This window comes from Tursiops truncatus, chromosome 3 (genome assembly GCF_011762595.2).
Source record: "Tursiops truncatus isolate mTurTru1 chromosome 3, mTurTru1.mat.Y, whole genome shotgun sequence".
In the NCBI taxonomy this organism is placed as follows: Eukaryota; Metazoa; Chordata; class Mammalia; order Artiodactyla; family Delphinidae; genus Tursiops; species Tursiops truncatus.
In genome coordinates this window covers 115414721-115433831 of record NC_047036.1, presented here as the reverse complement: position 1 = coordinate 115433831, position 19111 = coordinate 115414721, and the positions used below count along the sequence as shown (strand labels likewise).

General features: G+C 38.2%; 1 protein-coding gene across 1 annotated transcript in view; it reads right to left on the bottom strand.

Annotated features, from left to right (window-relative positions):
- The window catches only part of CTNNA1 (catenin alpha 1), a 178401-nt gene that overhangs the window by 125681 nt on the left and 33609 nt on the right, over window positions 1-19111 (bottom strand). The gene's annotated exons all lie outside the window — the stretch shown is intronic.

Below are 19111 nucleotides of genomic sequence, written 5' to 3'. Positions count from 1 at the left end.
ATGGTGAAAAACTGAAAGCATTTCCTCTAAGATCAGGAACAAGACAAGGATGTCCACTCTCACCTCTATTATTCAACATAGTTTTGGAAGTCCTAGCCATGGCAATCAGAGAAGAAAAACAAATAAAAAGAATACAAATTGGAAAAGAAGAAGTAAAACTGTCACTGTTTGCAGATGACATGATACTATACATAGAGAATCCTAAAGATGCCATCAGAAAACTACTAGAGCTAATCAATGAATTTGATAAAGCTGCAGGGTACAAAATTAATGCACAGAAATCTCTTGCATTCCTATATACTAATGATGAAAAATCTGAAAGAGAAATTAAGGAAACACTTCCATCTACCACTGCAACAGAAAGAATACCTAGGAATAAACCTACCTAGGGAAACAAAAGACCTGTATGCAGAAAACTATAAGACACTGACGAAAGAAATTAAAGATGATACCAACAGATGGAGAGATATACCATGTTCTTGGATTGGAAGAATCAATATTGTGAAAATGACTATACTACCCAAAGCAATCTACAGATTCAGTGCAATCCTTATCAAACTACCAATGGCATTTTTTACGGGAACTAGAACAAAAAATCTTAAAATTTGTATGGAGACACAAAAGACCCCGAACACCCAAAGCAGTCTTGAGGGAAAAAAGCGGAGCTGGAGGAATCAGACTCCCTGACTTCAGATTATACTACAAAACTACAGTAATCAAGACAATGTGGTACTGGCACAAAAACAGAAATATAGATCAATGGAACAAGATAGAAAGCCCAGAGATAAACCCACACACCTATGGCCAACTAATCCATGACAAAGGAGACAAGGATATACAATGGAGAAAAGACAGGCTCTTCAATAAGTGGTGCTGGGAAAACTGGACAGCTACATGTAAAATTATGAAATTAGAACACTCCCTAACACCATACACAAAAATAAACTCAAAATGAATTCAAGACCTAAAGTAAGACCGGACACTATAAAACTCTCAGAGGAAAACATAGGAAGAACACTCTTTGACATAAATCACAGCAAGATCTTTTTTGATCCACCTCCTAGAGTAATGGAAATCAAAATAAACAAATGGGACCTAATGAAACTTAAAAGCTTCTGCACAGCAAAGGAAACCATAAACTAGATGAAAAGACACCCCTCAGAACTGGAGAAAATATTTGCAAATGAATCGACAAAGGATTAATCTCCAAAATATATAAACAGCTCATGCAGCTCAGTATTAAAAAAACAACCCAATCCAAAAATGGGCAGAAGACCTTAAATAGACATTTCTCTAAAGAAGACATACAGATGGCCAAGAAGCACATGAAAAGCTGCTCAACATCACTAATTATTAGAGAATGAAAATCAAAACTACAATGAGGTATCACCTCACACCTGTTAGAATGGGCATTATCAGAAAATCTACAAACAACAAATGCTGGAGAAGGTGCGGAGAAAAGGGAACCCTCTTGCACTGTTGGTGGGAATGTAAATTGATACAGCCACTATGGAGAACAGTACGGAGGTTCCTTTAAAAAGTAAAAATAGAATTACCATATGACCCAGCAATCCCACTACTGGGCATATACCCAGAGAAAACCATAATTCAAAAAGACACATCCACCCCAATGTTCACTGCAGCACTACTTACAATAGCCAGGTCATGGGAGCACCCTAAATGCCCATCGACAGATGAATGGATAAAGAAGATGTGGTACATATACAACGGAATATTACTCAGCCATAAAAAGGAACGAAATTGGGTCATTTGTAGAGACATGGATGGATCTAGAGACTGTCATACAGAGTGAAGTAAGTCAGAAAGAGAAAAACAAAAATCATATATTAACGCATGTATGTGGAACCTAGAAAAATGGTACAGATGAACCAGTTTGCAGGGCAGAAATTGAGACACAGATGTAGAGAACAAATGTATGGACACCAGGAGGGGAAAGTGGCGGGGGGTGTGGGTGGTGGTGTGATGATTTGGGAGATTGGGATTGACATGTATACACTGATGTGTATAAAATGGATGACTAATAAGAATAAAAAAGAATGAAGGCAATAAAAAGAAAATCACTAAATATTTCTTGAGACCTAAGATATGTTAAAATAAAACTATCCTTATACTAGGATAGTTATAATAAAAAAGACAAATAACAACAAATGTTGCTGAGGATATGGGGAATCTGGAACTCTCATAGCCAATTGGTGGGAATATAAAATGGTACAGCCACTTTGGAAAACAGTCTAGCAGTTCCTCAAAAGATTAAATGTAGAGTTACCATATGACCCATCAATTCTACTCCTAGGTATATACCCAAGAGAACTGAAAACAAGTGTCTACACAAAAACATATACATGAAGCTCTATTCATAATAGTTGAAATATGGAAACAATCCAAACATCAATTAATGAATGGATAAATAAAATGTGGTATATCCATATAATGAAATATTTAGCCATAAAAAGGAATAAAGTACATGCTACAACATGGATGAACCCTCAAAGCATTATGCTAAGTGAAAGCAGCCAGCCACAAAAAGCCATATATTGTATTACTCCACTTATATGAAATGTTCACAACAGGTAAATCCAAAGATAGAAACTAGATAAACAGTTGCTAGGGGCTGGGGCAGAAGGGAAGAGTGAGGACTACTAACTGCTAATAGGTATGAGGATTCTTTCTAGGGTAATGAAAATGTTCTGGAATTACATAGCGGTGATGGCTGTACAACCTTGTAAATATACTAGAAACCACTGAATTGTATGCCTTAAAATGGTAAATATTACGGTATGTGAATTATTATGACTCAGAAAATAAAAAGATAAATAAGAGTATCAAATGCAGTGACCTGAAAATGCACACACCTTGGAGTTGGAGGTAAGCTTGAGTTTTGACTTTTCCACTTACTATGTGACTGGACTCCATAGCCTGTTTCCTCTTCTGTAATGCTTAGAGAATACCTTGCTGTGAGGGTCAACTAATAAGAGGCCTACTTTATTACCTTGCATTAGGAGACAATATAGGGTTGGTAGAAATTATTACTATTAGGTAAAACAAGATGAGAAGACAGAGAAAAGATCTTCATTGCGTTTCCTGAGTATTCAAATCTGTTCACCAATGACCCTCAAGGGCATCCATACCTTCTTTCAGCAAGTGTTACTGAGTGCCTGCAATGAGCCAGGCGCTATTCTAAACACTTGGGATAGAAATTAACCAGCCAAAAATTCCTGGCTCCAGGGAGCTTATATTTTAATGAGAGGAAAAGATAATAAACGTAATAAATAAATCAATTATGGAGGGAGAGTGACAGAAAGAAGGACAGGGAGAGTGGGGATATAAGATACAATTTAAAATATGGGGATCAAGGCAGGCCTCACTGAAAAGGTACCACTTGAGGAAAGTCTTGAAAAAGGCAGCACAGGAGCAATGTGGCTAACTCAAGGCAACATTCCAAGCAGAGGGAACACCAAGTCAAAGACCCTAGGGCAGATGCACACTAAAATGATCTTGGAAGACCAAGAGAGCCAGTGTGGCTGGCATGGAGGTAATGAAGAATGATTCTGTGGTAGGTGCAAAAGCCAGATTTCAAGGATAACAGAACAAGTTAGAAATAAAACTGCTCTTTCAAGAATTTGGTCTGCTACTAAGAAGAAAAGTTAAGGGCCTACTAAAGAAAATTCTTTTGTTTTTTGTTTTTATTTTTTGTAGGATTAGCAGTATAATGGAAGAGAGTATGATCATGAACTTAAAATCAGACAGAAACTGTAGCTTCACCACTACACAGGTCAGTTTCCACAGCTGTACAACAAATAATACAGGTAATCCTTACTTTGCACAGTAGTGCTGGTCTGTAAAAATGATCACACAAACTGAAACAATGCAATGTGATCTTAATCATCAATGGGAAAAATTACAATTGTCTTGTGACCTTTAAAATTTTTTGTCAACAGGTTAAAAGCTCCTTACTATTGATTATAAATATACAGGGAAATTAAAAAAAAATAGTACAACTAATATTTATTTAATACGTAACTTAAAACATTATGATAATAACACTGAGAATGAAAATGTTTTATTTCCTTGTAAGAAAACTACTCAAAAGTAGTTTCTGAACAATGCTTACCTTTTTCAACATGATACAGAGTACCTTTTTTATCCCTTCACAATTATCCTATTTTTTTCTAAGTCTGGATCAGTTTCCAACATTTCCTTTGCACTTTCAATGTTATGAACTATCTCCAAGAGTTCCTTTAATGTGAAGGTTTTGATGACATCACTTTCTCTTGGACATCATTATTCTTTCCATCACAACTACTTTTCTCATTCATGTCAGTAAGTTTGCCTTCACTAAGTTCCTCTGACTGCATATCTAAAGTCTCTTAAACAGCAGCAGTGTCAACATTTCCAGTCAGCTATTTCTTCTGTAACTTGGATTTATCACTTTTTCTTTCTTTGCTGTACTTTCATCTTTGTTAGCAAATTCCCTCTTTCAATGATCTCTTCTTATAAAATGGCTCACGTGGGTTTATCACTGAGAGACAAGGAGGCAACACAACTACACACTTTGCATGAACTGAATAGTTGCAGTGAGCAATCAATCACTAACAGACCTTGAAAGAAGAGACATGATTGGTCAGTGATCGTGATGCAGACCTGTTATTTATGTAGTGATTTGTACACTTCAGAGCTAGCAGTAAAGTCTGTACTGTATACAATCACTCAGTTAATATACTAAAATATGAACCATGTTATTGGGGAACTGGTATTATGAAACTGTAGTAACAAATTTGTGCATACTGGAACAGTGCAAAGTAAGGACTGCCTCTATGTACCTCCCAGGTTTACTGTGGATATGAAACCCAATGTTCAGGAGAGAGGTTAGAATAGTGCCTACATTCCCATACTATCTTTTATCACTATGGGAATTAGTTACAGACAGATTGAGGGGGTAAAGGAGGCAAAAAGACACCAAAGACACATAACTAAAGAATGAAAATTCTAGATCACAGACAGGAACACACATAATCAGGACCACAGGAGGAAGTGAGAGCCATGGAGTTCTTGTACCCTCAGATGAGAAGTGAAAGCAGAGGTAGCAAGATGCTTCCAGGCAGTATGAAGTTTAGCATAGCTAGAGAATCTATGTTCTCAGAGGCAGTAAATGAAGCTCTCCTAAAAACTGAACAGGATGGTAATGGAAATGAAGGTTTGAGGAGGGTGGAAGAAACTCTGAAGCAGCTGCTACAGGAAATGGAAAAGTGAATTAACCTGAGGTGAACGAAAGAACTGTGGGAAGAACTAAAGGCCCAGAGTAAGCCAAACAGGATGAACTTACCGTACATTCTTAAAGCTATAGCCCATCTAAATGAATCAAACCTCTTCGATAATTAGCTTACATTCAAATGCACAAGCATAAAGTCTTACAAGTTTAAATTTAATTACTTAACCTCACTGTAATAATCCCCCAATTTATCCCCAACTCTAATCTCTCTTTATACCATAACCCCCTCCTACCAAATTCTCACTCCCTCCCAAGTTCCTCTTAAACAGTTTCATGCCTCTACAGCTAGCATGGTATCATTCTAAGTTAGTATCAGGTCAAACGATAAGTGGAACTGAAAGGAAGAAGCACAGTAAATTACATATATTTACATCCACCCTCATCTCTTCTAGCTCACAACCATAATGGCAAACCCTTAACTTCATGGCTAACATATGGTATTAGTAATGAAAAATACATCAGAAAACATACTGTGTGATGGAGTAAAACATACAATTTTAACATACAATTTTTTCCACTCAACTATGAATAGTAAATAAGCCATTAGCTTTTTTAAAAATAAATTTATTTATTTTAGTTTATTTATTTTATTTTTGGCTGCATTGGGTCTTCGTTGCTGCACACGGGCTTTTCTCCGGCTGCAGCGAGCAGGGGCTACTCTTCGTTGTGGTGTGCAGGCTTCTCATTGTGGTGGCTTCTCTTGTTGGGAGCACAGGCTCTAGGCGTGCGGGCTTCAGTAGTTGTGGCACACGGGCTCAGCAGTTGTGGCTTGCGGGCTCTAGAGTGCAGGCTCAGTAGTTGTGGCGCATGTGCTTAGCTGCTCCGCGGCATGTGGGATCTTTCCGGACCAGGGCTCAAACCCGTGTCTCCTGCACTGGCAGTCGGATTCTTAACCACTGCACCACCAGGGAAGCCCCAATCCATTAACTTTTAAAAAAAAGGGGGGTGGACCTCAAATTTCTGCTAAATGGTCATCTCTATAAAAGGAACATGATATTTTAAGACTGACTTGAGATGTTTAATAAGGTAATCAATCAACCTTTAAAAACGATAAATGTAACTATCAGTTAGTTTACAGTGCATACTTGTAAGAGTTATCAAAAGTACTCTTTCTGTACACAAAAAAAGGCAAACTAGGAAAACTGAGGCAGACAGGCAGTCTGTCCAAGGTCACATGATCAGCAGTAAAGGCTGAGAATATAACTGTGTCTTCTGGAACCCACTACTACTGTTCCATCAGCCATGAAATCAGATCTGTCAACATGTCCATCCCCTGGCATTTTCCCCTAACTAAGCTGGGGATAAAAGTTAAGCTCTTCTGGAGTTCAAAACAAGGACAAATCGCAACTGTAAGTAAAATAAACCAAAAAACACCGTTCTACATTAGAAGAGGACAAGATAAAGGCCCTTCTGAAGCATCAAATACCTTGAGTAAATTCCCTTCAAAGCAATCCAACTTTTTATAAAGTTACGGGTAAAGGACAGGTTTGAAAAGTGTGTGTGGGTGTGTGTGTATGAGAGACACACATACACACACAAAGTAAAAAAAGAGAGAGGATTGTTTTTTCTTTTTTAACTTGAGCCTAGGAAACATGAGATATATTCTATTATGCCACTTCTTTAAAACAAAGGATGTTGCTAGGTAATATTAATGAATATATACTCTTCTCCCAGAACAATGTCTGGAGTAGATCAAACAAGGTATTGGAACTGGTCTGAATCCCAGCTTTGCTATTTGATGGCTGTGTGACTTCGGGTTGCTTCAGCTCTAAGTCTGTTTTCTCTTCTGTAAAATGAGAATACCATCCCCCCCACCCCACTGGGCTGTTTTGAAAATTAAATGAGGTAATAAATACGAAGCTCACAAATACTTCTGTGCCCCTTCCACTTTCTCATCTACTTTCTCCAATTCTTAAACCTATTCAGAACATTGTCATTGCTCACACACCCATCATTTCTTATATTTTCAGAAATAAGGTCATACTAGCAAGTTTCTCAAAGGATGAAGGAAAAATTGGCTTTTAATTTGTAGTGATGAAGTAGTAAAGGAGGCACCTCCTTCACTCCCATCTCCATAGTGCAGAAAGTGGTAAAAACCGGTCCTTTTGTGATAATAGCTACAAACAAAGCTTGACTTAGTTCCCCCCTTGCTGGGCTTTAGTTTTTCCAGCTGGTTTTTAAAATTAAAAGAGAGAGAAAGAGAGAGAGAAATTATGCCAATCTGAGGTTCCTTCAAGTTTTTAAAAACTGGTCATCTCCCTCATATATCCTATTTACAACTTCCCATCCCCAAAAGCCCATGCCATACTCTAAAAATGGCTCCTAATCACAATGCCATAGCAGAGGGCACCAAGTCCTCAGAAATTCAGCTATAGAAACATCTCTATAAGCCTTCATAAGTTCTCCAAGGAGACTCAAAATATAGAGCAAAGTTATATTTTCCCTAAAAACAATACTAAGGATATTTCTAATATGCTCCTTGGCCAGAACTTTTTCTATCTTTAGGTCCAGAAAAAGACAAGAACTCGGCCAGCCCAGCAGAGGAACATGGTTTATCTTCTGTAACTTATATAATCTACCAGCTCCAGGTGTCTTTATTAATGAGAAAAAAAACCTTTTTTTTAAATTTCCACCTTAAATAGCAGATATACAATAATCTGTACTGCACAATGAGAATGGAAATCACAAAGTATTTATGTCATGGGGGAGACTACACCAACATACACGAAAATATTAACAGAGGTGGTATAGCATAAGGTTGTATAGCCCGATGGGTGATTATTTTCTGCTCTTTGTGTGGGTTTTCTTTTTTAACTGTCTATAATGAATATCTTTTTAAAGAAAAAAGTCTTCAAATAATTTTAAAATGTAAAATATCCTTAATCCATGTCTGTGATACATAAAACTGAGGTTTTCCTAGAAACGAGTAACTTAAAGCACTCCAAGAAAGTCTATATGCAAATTTTCTTTTTTCAAAGGTATAAAAAAATCCCATGGCTACTAGTGTCACTGCAAAAAGGAAAAAGGAAAATTAGCATACATTATGAAATAAAAGCTTTGTAAAATCAGCTATCTTGAGAAGCTTATCCAAAATATGGGAAAGCCAACCGGTAAAATAAGGGGCCCATCTGCACACCCAATCTTATTGTCATTATTTTTTTGTTTAGTTGCTGCAGGAGAAGCTCAACTATTATACAGACCCTAACTAGACACTTCTTAAATAGAACATTTTATAAGACCATATTGTTTGTTATCAACTGCCAGATCCAAAAGAAAAGATATTTTAAGACATCCACCTGAATATGCTTTTGAGGACCAGCAAACACAGCCCTGTGTTAAAATGACAGAAGCTTCCAGGAGAAGAGTTAAAAGAGTCATCATCTTAAACATGTTCCAATTATTTATTCATTTCATGATCAATTTCATGTCCATATGTGTAATTCTGATTCCCCCTCTCCCACTAATTTCCTGGATAACCTTGGTCAAGTCACTTTGATCTCTTTATCTCAAAATGATTTTAACTGTCTAAAATTTTTCATTTTCTCAGATATCTCATACTATCCTTGTTAACAATGGCAGGCTTCAGTCTTTAAAATAAAAACTGTCCTATTTACCACACTCCTTTTAAGTTTTTGAAAAGTGAATAAAACTCTGGTCATAAATATATTAAAGAGAGGTCTTTAGTTTTCTGGTTCAAAATAACCTTCTTAAATCATATTACTCTATAGAGGATATTATTCAGCCATTAAAAATTATGTTGTAGGAAAGTACTTAATGATAGTGAAAGATGTTCAGGACCCATTAAGTGAAAAAAATAAATGAGCAAAACATAGTGCTACCCATGTGAGTATATTCATAAAAAACAAACTGGAGGGGTCAAGACCAAAATGTTAACCATTGATTTCATCTCTGGGTAACAAAATTATAGCTGATTTTTACTTCTCTTTTGCTCTTGCTATCAAAAACATGTTCACTGCAGAAAATTAACTTTTGTTAAAGGAATGTTTTCAGTTCTACCCAGAGTAGCCAGACGAAGAAGAAGGAAAAAAAAAAAAAAAAAGAGCAAGCAACCAACATCACAGGTAAGTCTTTTATAAACCACCCTGTACTTAACAGCTGGGCATCTTTTTACACAGTAGAAAGCCAAAAAGAAATCCAGCCCTGAATTTGAATACAGGATTCCTAATTCTTGAAAGTTACCTTTTTATTGCTTTAGCTCCACTGATAAACCTACTTTATATCAATTTCTCTTAAACATATCTGATTAAAAGATCTCACCAAAAAGTGATATACCTGTTCTTACTTCTTTGTTATCATTCCACCAACTTTCTTTTTACAAAATAATAAATTGACAGGACCAAGTCTTCATAAAGTTATTTGCCAACTTCAAGATAATCAAGGATTAACATGCATTTCCCAACCTGTCCCAATCCCTTCCCTCCAACACCCAAAATTTTTTAATTCATTTTCCATGATCTAGTAACAAAATAAGACATCTTCCACACTTGTGGATGAAGACAAACTGGCAATATAGTTGCAAAGAATAACAGATTTTATAACATAGTCCTTATGGGAAGGAACCAAATGGTGGAATATATCTGGTGTAACTCACTCACCCTGTGACATACAGATGAATATGAACAAAACACTTCATGCTCTCCACCTTCACCTTTCCATTCATCAATGGGTGATATTTCGCAAAAACCACAGACCCCTAGATGACACCTCCATAACTATAGAAAAACTGACAATGATTCAAAGAATTCCTGACAGATGCTTTAAGAGAACTTCCCTGGGGTGCCATTTTTAATCCACAAAACTGTTTAGTTTTTGAAAATCAACCCAGAAAAAAAAACATTTAATATGTTATTTAAGTACTGTCGGCCCATCTGAATCAGTTCAGGGAGCACCCAGAAAAACTCTCAATCTACACCCTTCCCCACCCACTCTGGGTAAGAAAAGGAGTTTTGAAATTTCTACTTTTTCTAGTAGATAGAATGGATCTTTTTAAAAAATTAAAAGAGTACCACACATATTCATGTTCTCATCTTCCTTACTAATTCAAGTGTGCCCTGCTGCTATTCAAAAACACTCCAAAGAGAGGCACTTACTTCCTGATTACACATTCAAATAAATGCATAACATGCATTTCAACTTGGAGTCACTTTCTTAAAAAATTAACTAGTAGCAACCACGTTTCTACATCATGGTTGAAGTCATGCCAAAGTCAAAAATTCAATACCCAAGATAACTTCCTTAGCTACACTGTACAAATATATTAAGGCAGAAATATTACCCACTGTATCTTAAAAGTATTATTATCCTGGTCAGTGTCATTATTTTTGTGAGTTTAACAAGATAGACTTTTAAAAAAAAAAAAAGCAATTTCAAAATGACAGGAAACATTAGAATTTAATAACTTCATTCTCCTTTCCTCACTTCCAAACTGGCTACACCAGAACCCAAGTATTTGCAAAGCATATGCTCACACAACGGTAGTGATCCAGAAGCAGACAGCATCCCTGACACATCCCAAGTCAAAGAAAGTGTAGCCTCCAGCCTACAGACTTACAGTTTAAGTCAGACAGACAACTTTAAGACATAAAACACCCAGATGCCAACCAGTTAATGACTTTCTGGAATTTATATTTTGCTTTTCCTGCTCAAGTTAAATGAAGAACAACAGAAAACAGATTAAATAGTGAGAGCGGAGGAAGAGGGGTCAATAATGAACAAGTTTTAAATTAATCACAGTCCTCAGGAACATACGAAGGGTAGGAATTGGAGTGGGAGCACTTCTAACAACAGATACAGCCATCACGGGATCACACGAAAAGAGATATCCACAAAAATAAGCAGCGAAAACAGGACGAAAAATCTACCAAAATAGCAAGGGGAAAAGGCAGGATAACAAATGACAAGCCAGAACTTAAAGCAAGAGTATGAGAAAAATCAGCTGATTTCTTGTTAGATTTAATGAAGAAAGTGATTACACTAATCTGAAAACCTAATTAACTTAAATTTAATCGTTTTCAAAACGTTTCTCTGCTATTGCTCTTCCATAGCATAATTAACATTTTTTGAAATCCATACTCAATATTCCAGGGTAGGAATACTTGTCATTTTTTTCCTGTGAAAAATTAAAGATCCCATATATAAGATCAAGCTCATGATTTCAACATGAATAAAACCACACTAACAAGACCAGACAAATTAAAATGCAGTCTCACACACCCACACAAAGCTCCTCAAAGCTATGTTTCAAGTCTTCACATCATGAACTTAGCAAGCCCAGATTTCGCTCTGTCTCCTGTCTACCTCTCAAATCCTACTCGAAACACTCACTGACAGCTGCTTTGTCCTGATTACATCTGCCTTCTAACATCTATCTTGCAGGCTGACTATATTAGATGTGGGTATACCAGTCTGAAGCTGTCAACATCTGCACTGGACAGGAGACCAATTTTCACCTCCTTCAATCTGACTCTAGTTAGTTGCCAGGGAGAAAATTATGCCTCAAGAGCCTGATAGCTTGTGCTCAATATTCTTTTGTCAGGGATAAAATACATCATTATTTTCCTTAAAACTGCCTTGCCAAGATCTACAATGAAAAAAAAAAAATATATATATATATATATACACACACACACACACAAACATATATCCACACCACAAAAATATGTACACACACACACACATATATATATGCATGCACACACACCTCTCCATATGTATATACTATTTTCTCCCTGTATACAAATCATTCAAACTATAACAAGGAAGAAGGCCTCTACGTCCTCAATTTCACTGCACAATTACTGAGATAAATAAAAGAATGTCTCTTAATATCAATTTACAAGCCTCACTGACTATTCCTTCTTTATAACAATGTCCTTAAAAGACCATCAGTTTTATCTATGTAATTCTGTACTTTCAAGATTTAAAAAAAGCTGAGAAGATATTTGTGCAACAAGTCCATTAATGAATATGGTCACCAACGAACTGTAACTGCTAAGATCACACAGATCTTAGCAAACTCAATAGTTTTAACTCTATTGTTTTAGAACACCAATATATACTGCTTTTCTTGCTCTAAAAGTTACAAGACACTTTCTACAGAAAAGATGGTTCTTAGAACAACTGAAACTTAGTACTGAACAACAATGATTGCTCTCAATAAGCTGAAGTCCTACTTCTACTCAAGAACAATGGGCTTGCATTATAATCAAAGTTTACCTGAAATGGAATACTGTAATGATCCCAAAGCCAGAACTTGAAATGAAAAGCCTCCAAAGAAATTTTAAGACAAATACTGCCTGACATAAACAGACATGAAAGGTGGGAAACTATAAGCCAAACGTTAAAATGTTTGCTTTCTATTTACTTGTCAAGGATACTTAGTAAAAGGATTTACTCTATTTTTACCTTTTATCGATTTGGGGAGATGGGGTATGTAGATATTACTATTAACTGTTTTTCCAATATTGGAGAGGAGGCCGCAGTGAATTATCCAGATGTTTTCATGTTGTCCACCATGTGAATAACAGCACATACATGAGAGATGACTGGGTGTGGTTAGTAGTATGGCAGTCATGGAACAAAAATCAAACCACATGGTCTGGGAGGCAGAAAAAGTCACTGGATTTAGCTGCAATCTTTGTTCTTTTCAACTGAACTCAACCACCTTTTCCAGGACTACCATAAATCAGGTCCCACCATTAAAATCATTACAGACACACACAATCACGTCTTGATTCTCCAACTCCAAGTTAATACTACCTCTGCATGCCAATAGATTAGTGATGAGAAACCTAAAAGATTAGCACCTCTGGTCCAATAAGCCATGTCACAATTTTTGAAAACCTGGCATAATTCCAATCAATAAGAAAAATAACAGGGATTCAACAAATCAACAAAGGAGCACTAATGTTTATAGATACTTATCACTGCCCTAGGGGCTCTCACAAGCATCATCATGTTTAAGGTACAGTCATAAACAAACACAAAAAAATGGTCAACATCAATTACTCCAAATAATGCAAATTTTAAAAAAATAAAGTAGCATTTTACACCTCTAAAGATAGTAAAAGGGCTTCCCTGGTGGTGCAGTGGCTGGGAGTCTGCCTGTCAATGCAGGGGGGACAGGTTCGAGCTCTGGTCCGGGAGGATCCCACATGCCGCAGAGCAACTGGGCCCGTGTGCCACAACTGCTGAGCCTGTGCTCTGGAGTCCGCGAGCCGCAACTGCTGAAGCCCACGCGCCTGGAGCCTGTGCTCCACAACGGGAGAGGCCACCACAATGGGAAGCCCGCGCACCGCACTGAAGAGTGGCCCCCGTGAAGCAAAGGGGATACGATGCAGCCAAAAATAAATAAATAGATTTAAAAAAAAAAAAAGATAGTAAAAAATTTTAATGGACTATCCCATTACTTGTCAAGAAGGATAATTTGCTTCCATTGAACATCGTATTATTATATCCCTTGTTCCCTAGGAGAATGCTCCACCATTCCTTGTGTCCTGGGGTGAACATGTGATCCACACTGGCTAATCAATCTCCTCTGGAGATAGAAACTGGTTTAGAGCCAAGCGTGACCAAAGCAAAGCTAATCAGTCCCCTCCGTGACTAAGATATAAACACTAAGAAAGAAAAGTTTTATCTGCTGGGATGACAAACTAGGATGACCACCTCAAACTAGAGGTGGGCATCTTGTCCAATATGTATATATGAAAACAGAGGTAAACAAATACATGGAGGCAAGTGATGAAGGAAGCTTCACATCCCTTCAGTCAAGTCACACTGGCCATGCCTGAACTCAGGATCTACTCCTGGAACTCCCAATTACTAAGACCCGTTAACTCCCTTTTTGCTTAAACAAGTTTGAGTTGAATTTCTGTAACCTGTAATAGGTGAGGTTACATGAACACTAAGCAAACTAGATAGACAGACAGATAGATAGATAGATATAGCCCTACTGGAGAACTATTTAGGACTACATTTTTAAAGTCCTAAAATCTATGTCCTTGAGGAAACTTTCTGAATGGTAGTTACATGAGTATACATATATGTAAAACTTCTTCAATCTGTACACCAATTTGTGTACTTTGCTGTATATAATATAAATTATACTCTAATTTTTTTAATAAAGATCTGTGCCCCTATATTCCTACTCCGGGAAATACATCTTAAAGATATAATTTTTTGAAAAGGGGAAAACATTATATATACAGGGTATTCACTCACTACAGCATTATTTATATCAAAAACATAAAAATAACCTCTAAGCCTAATAATAGGGAAATGATGTAATAGAAAGTACATAGTTTGGTTTTTTTAAACAAATTTATTCATTTATTTTTGGCTGCATTGGCTCTTTGTTGCTGCGCCCAGGCTTTCTCTAGTTGTGGTGAGCAAGGGCTACTCTTTGTTGCAGTGCGCAGGCTTCTCATTGCGATGGCTTCTCTTGTTGCGGAGCATGGGCTCTAAGCACGCGGGCTTCAGTAGTTATGGCACACGGGCTCAGTAGTAGTGGCTCGCGGGCTTAGCTGCTCCACAGCATGGGGGATCTTCCCGGACCAGGGATCAAACCCATGTCCCCTTCACTGGCAGGCAGATTCTTAACCACTGCACCACCAGGAAGTCCCAGAAAGTACATAGTTTTAAAGATAATAAATTCCAAGGTTATACTAAATCATAAAAAAATGCCTGTAATTAGTGTTAAATTTTTTTAAAGAAAATAGTAAAATGATACCAAAGCTAGAAATAAAACTAGGGTGAAATGCATATGCGTGTAGCCAAGGACTTGAAAAGAAACACAAAACTAAATAAATATAAAATACTATTTATAATAATTCAAAAAATAAAATAATGTAAACTAATAAAACATATAGAGGATATATATATTATATATATATACATGGTGCTATGCACTAATGAAAGAAATAAAAAAGATTTAAATTGATGGAAACATATTTTGTTCATAGAAGACTCAATATAGTAAAAATATCAACTCTCCCCAAATTGATTACAAGTTTAATGTAATTCCTACCGAAATTGCAGCTTTTTTGTAGGCATAGACAAGATTATCTAAAATTTATATGGAAAAGCAATAAAAACTAGAATAGCTAAAACAATTTAGAAAAAGAATAAAGGGGGAAGAATCACTCTACCCACTTCTAAGACTCATAGCTACAGCAATAAAGACTGTGTGAGCACTGGCAGAGGGACAGACACATAGATAATACAACAAAACAGAGAACCCAGAAATAATCTCACACAAGTACAGGTGACTGATTTTTAACAGGGTGCAAAAGCAATTCAATGAAGGAAAGACAGTCTTTTCAACAAATGATACTGGAACAGCTGGATGTTCGCAAGGGAAAAAAAGAACTGAACCTAAACCTCACATTTTACACAAAAACTAACCCAAAATGAGTCTGAGAGTTAAACGTAAAACATAAAACTTCATGAGCTAACATAAAGCTTGTTAAAGAATTCTTAGGAAAAAAAATAAAAAAAGAATTCTTAGACGTGACACCAAAAGCACAATCCATGGGGTTCCCTGGTGGCGCAGTGGTTAAGAATCTGCCTGCCAATGCAGGGGACACGGGTTCGAGCCCTGGCCCAGGAAGATCCCAAATGCCATGGAGCAACTAAGCCTGTGTGCCACAACTACTGAGCCCATGAGCCACAACTACTGAAGCCCATGCACCTAGAGCCTGTGCTCCACAACAAGAGAAGCCACCGCAATGTGAAGTCTGAGCACTGCAACAAAGAGTAGCCCTGCTCGCCACGACTAGAGAAAGCCCACACGCAGCAACAAAGACCGAATGCAGCCAAAAATAATTTTTTTAAAAAAAAAGCACGATCCATAAATGGGGGAGGATATCAACAAATTGAACTTCATCAAAATTAAAAACTTACTATACAAAATACCTGTTAAGAGGATGAAAAGACAAGCTACATCCACACCATGGAGTACTCACAGACAAACTACTGACAGACACACCAACTTGGATGGCTCTCAAGGACAACATGTTGAGTGGAAAAAAAAAAAAAAAGCCAATTTCAAAAGGTCATATACTCATATACAGTATATTATACTGTATGATTCCACTTATACAATATTCTGGGAATGACAGAATTAGAGATGGAGACAGATTAGTTGCCAAGGGTTAGGGATGGTGGGGAATATAAGCAACATGGGTATGACTATAACGGGTAGCATGAGGGAAAGCTTTGTGGTGATGGAATAGTTCTGTATCTTGATTGCAGAGATGGTTACACAAATCTTCACAGGTGATAAAACCACAGAATTACTGTGCCAACGTCAGTTTCCTGATGTTGATACTGTACTATAGTTCCATAAAATGTAACCATTAGGGGAAACTGGGTAAAGGTATACTGGACTGCTCTGTATTATCTTTGCAAATCCCTATGAATCAAAATAAAAAGTTAAAAAAAATAATAATCTGTTAGTTGACTTTTTATTAGTGTAAATAAACACTGAAGCAAATAATGTAATGGAATTTTTTTCAACTTGATGGAAAACTGCACACCAGAATCTTAGAATGGCTCTAAACTGAGGAGAGTATGCTAATTTTAGGTAATTCACCTGGAGTTTTTAGTAGCACACACTGCCTCAATATATACCCTAAGTGATTCAAGTCTGAGGAAAATATTATAATTTTTCACATACCAGGTCCCTTAGTTTTATCTATGAAGAAAATTAGCCATTTACCACAGGCCAAGGGGGCAGTAAACCTGCTTGACAACTGGTCAACTCTCCCTTTCCACAGTCTGTTGCAGCAGTCCTGTCCTTAACAGCACCATCTCACTGCCCACCACCTTGATGGTTTCCTGACTGTTGGTCTGGCCTCCAGGCTCTCCCCCAACCACTTTAACGCTTCCTGTACACACCTGAGAAACTAATCTCTCCCAAACACCACTTTTCTTCATATTCTGTGTTACCCAGATGGCAGAAATTCTTAAAACAGGAACAAAGTTAAGGAGACATATTTCAGTTTAATTTAAGAAGAAAAAAGCTTTAAAAATAAACACAAGGCTGGAAAAAGCTGCTTCCAGAGGTAGCAAGTCCTGAGTCACTATATATATTTAAATATATGGGAACCTGAACCTGGGAGACCTGTTCCAGCCACAGAACCCTCTAATCCTGTATCATTTCCCGGATTGTGCTCCCTTCTTCACCTAGCATTCCAAGCCACCCTCTAAAATCTAGCTTCCAAGCTCTTTCTTATCCAACCTCTCCTCCCAGCACTCCTCTCCAGTCAGAACCCTCACTGTTCCTCACCCACATCTTGCTCTGTCTGCTGGTTTTCTTACCTGAATGACTTCTTCCCCTCCCTTCTTTCACCTTTCAAGATCCACTACTGCACCTTCAGGAAGCCTTTCTAATCCCATGCTTAACCTCCTAGTCCACTCCATTCTTGGCATGACACTCATGCTATTATTAATTTACATTTCCATATGTCCTGATTATAAGCTCCAAGATGAAACAGGAAAAACAGCCTCCTGTCTGTCTGCCTTTTTTCTTTTTGGCCGCGCCGCTCTGCATGCAGAATCTTAGTTCCCTGACCAGGGACTGAAACTAGGCCCCCTACAGCAGGGGTCCCCAACCCCCAGGCCACGGACCAGTGCAGCAGACTGTCAGTAACCGGGCCGCACAGCAGGAGGTGCGGGCAAGGGAGCGAAGCTTCATCTGCCTGCTCCCCGTCGCTCGCATCACCACCTGAACCATCCCCGCCCCCATCCGTGGAAAAATTGTCCTCCACAAAATGGGTCCCTGGTGCCAAAAAGGTTGGGGACCGCTGCAGTGGAAGCACTGAGTCCTAACCACTGGACTGTCAGGGAATTCCTGAAGACGGTCTCTCTGCATCAGAGACCACACATGGTCACCCAGCCCCTTCCCCACTCTGGTGTCTCTAAACACAAGCTTCTTCCCAGGAAATACACTGTTGCGCAGTACACCAATCATTGGACCCTTTACCGAACAGAGTATCATTAGAAGCCGTGCGGGAATACATAAAGGTGCACCTCAGATTCTTGGGGCCTTCTCCTCCCTCCTCCACCCAGAAATGCCCAAGAGCTGTAGGGAAGAAGTCACTGATGCAGCAGCAAGTCTCTGTTCTTGGCCTTTGAGATCTAACTGTGAATTGTAACTAATGGATTAAAAAACCCTGTTCTAGTAGAAACTATTCCTCATCAGTCAACCTCCAATTTACCATCACTGGTCCTCCTTTTTTAACGTCTCCCCCTTTTCAAACAAGTTTCATTTAGGCTTTCCCATCTCTGTCCCTTGGATGTCCCCTAATCAGTTAAGGGCCCTCTTTTTCTCATCAGAGCCCTATTCAAGGACTCACAAATACTCTCTTCCAGGTATCGTTAAAATACATCAATATATGGGCTTCCCTGGTGGCGCAGTGGTTAAGAATCCGCCTGTCAATGCAGGGGACGTGTGTTCGAGCCCTGGTCCGGGAAGATCCCACATGCCACGGAGCAACTAAGCCCGCGAGCCACAACTACGGAGCCCACGTGCCACAACTACTGAACCCCGTGTGCCTAGAGCCCGTGCTCCGCAACAACAGAAGCCACTGCAATGAGAAGCACACGCACCACAACGAAGAGTAGCCCCCGCTCACCACAACTAGAGAAAGCCGCGCACAGTAACGAAGACCCAACACGACCAAAAATACATAAATTAAATAATTTTTTTTTTTTTTTTTGCAGTACGCGGGCCTCTCACTGTTGTGGCCTCTCCCGTTGCGGAGCACAGGCTCCAGACGCGCAGGCTCAGCGGCCATGGCT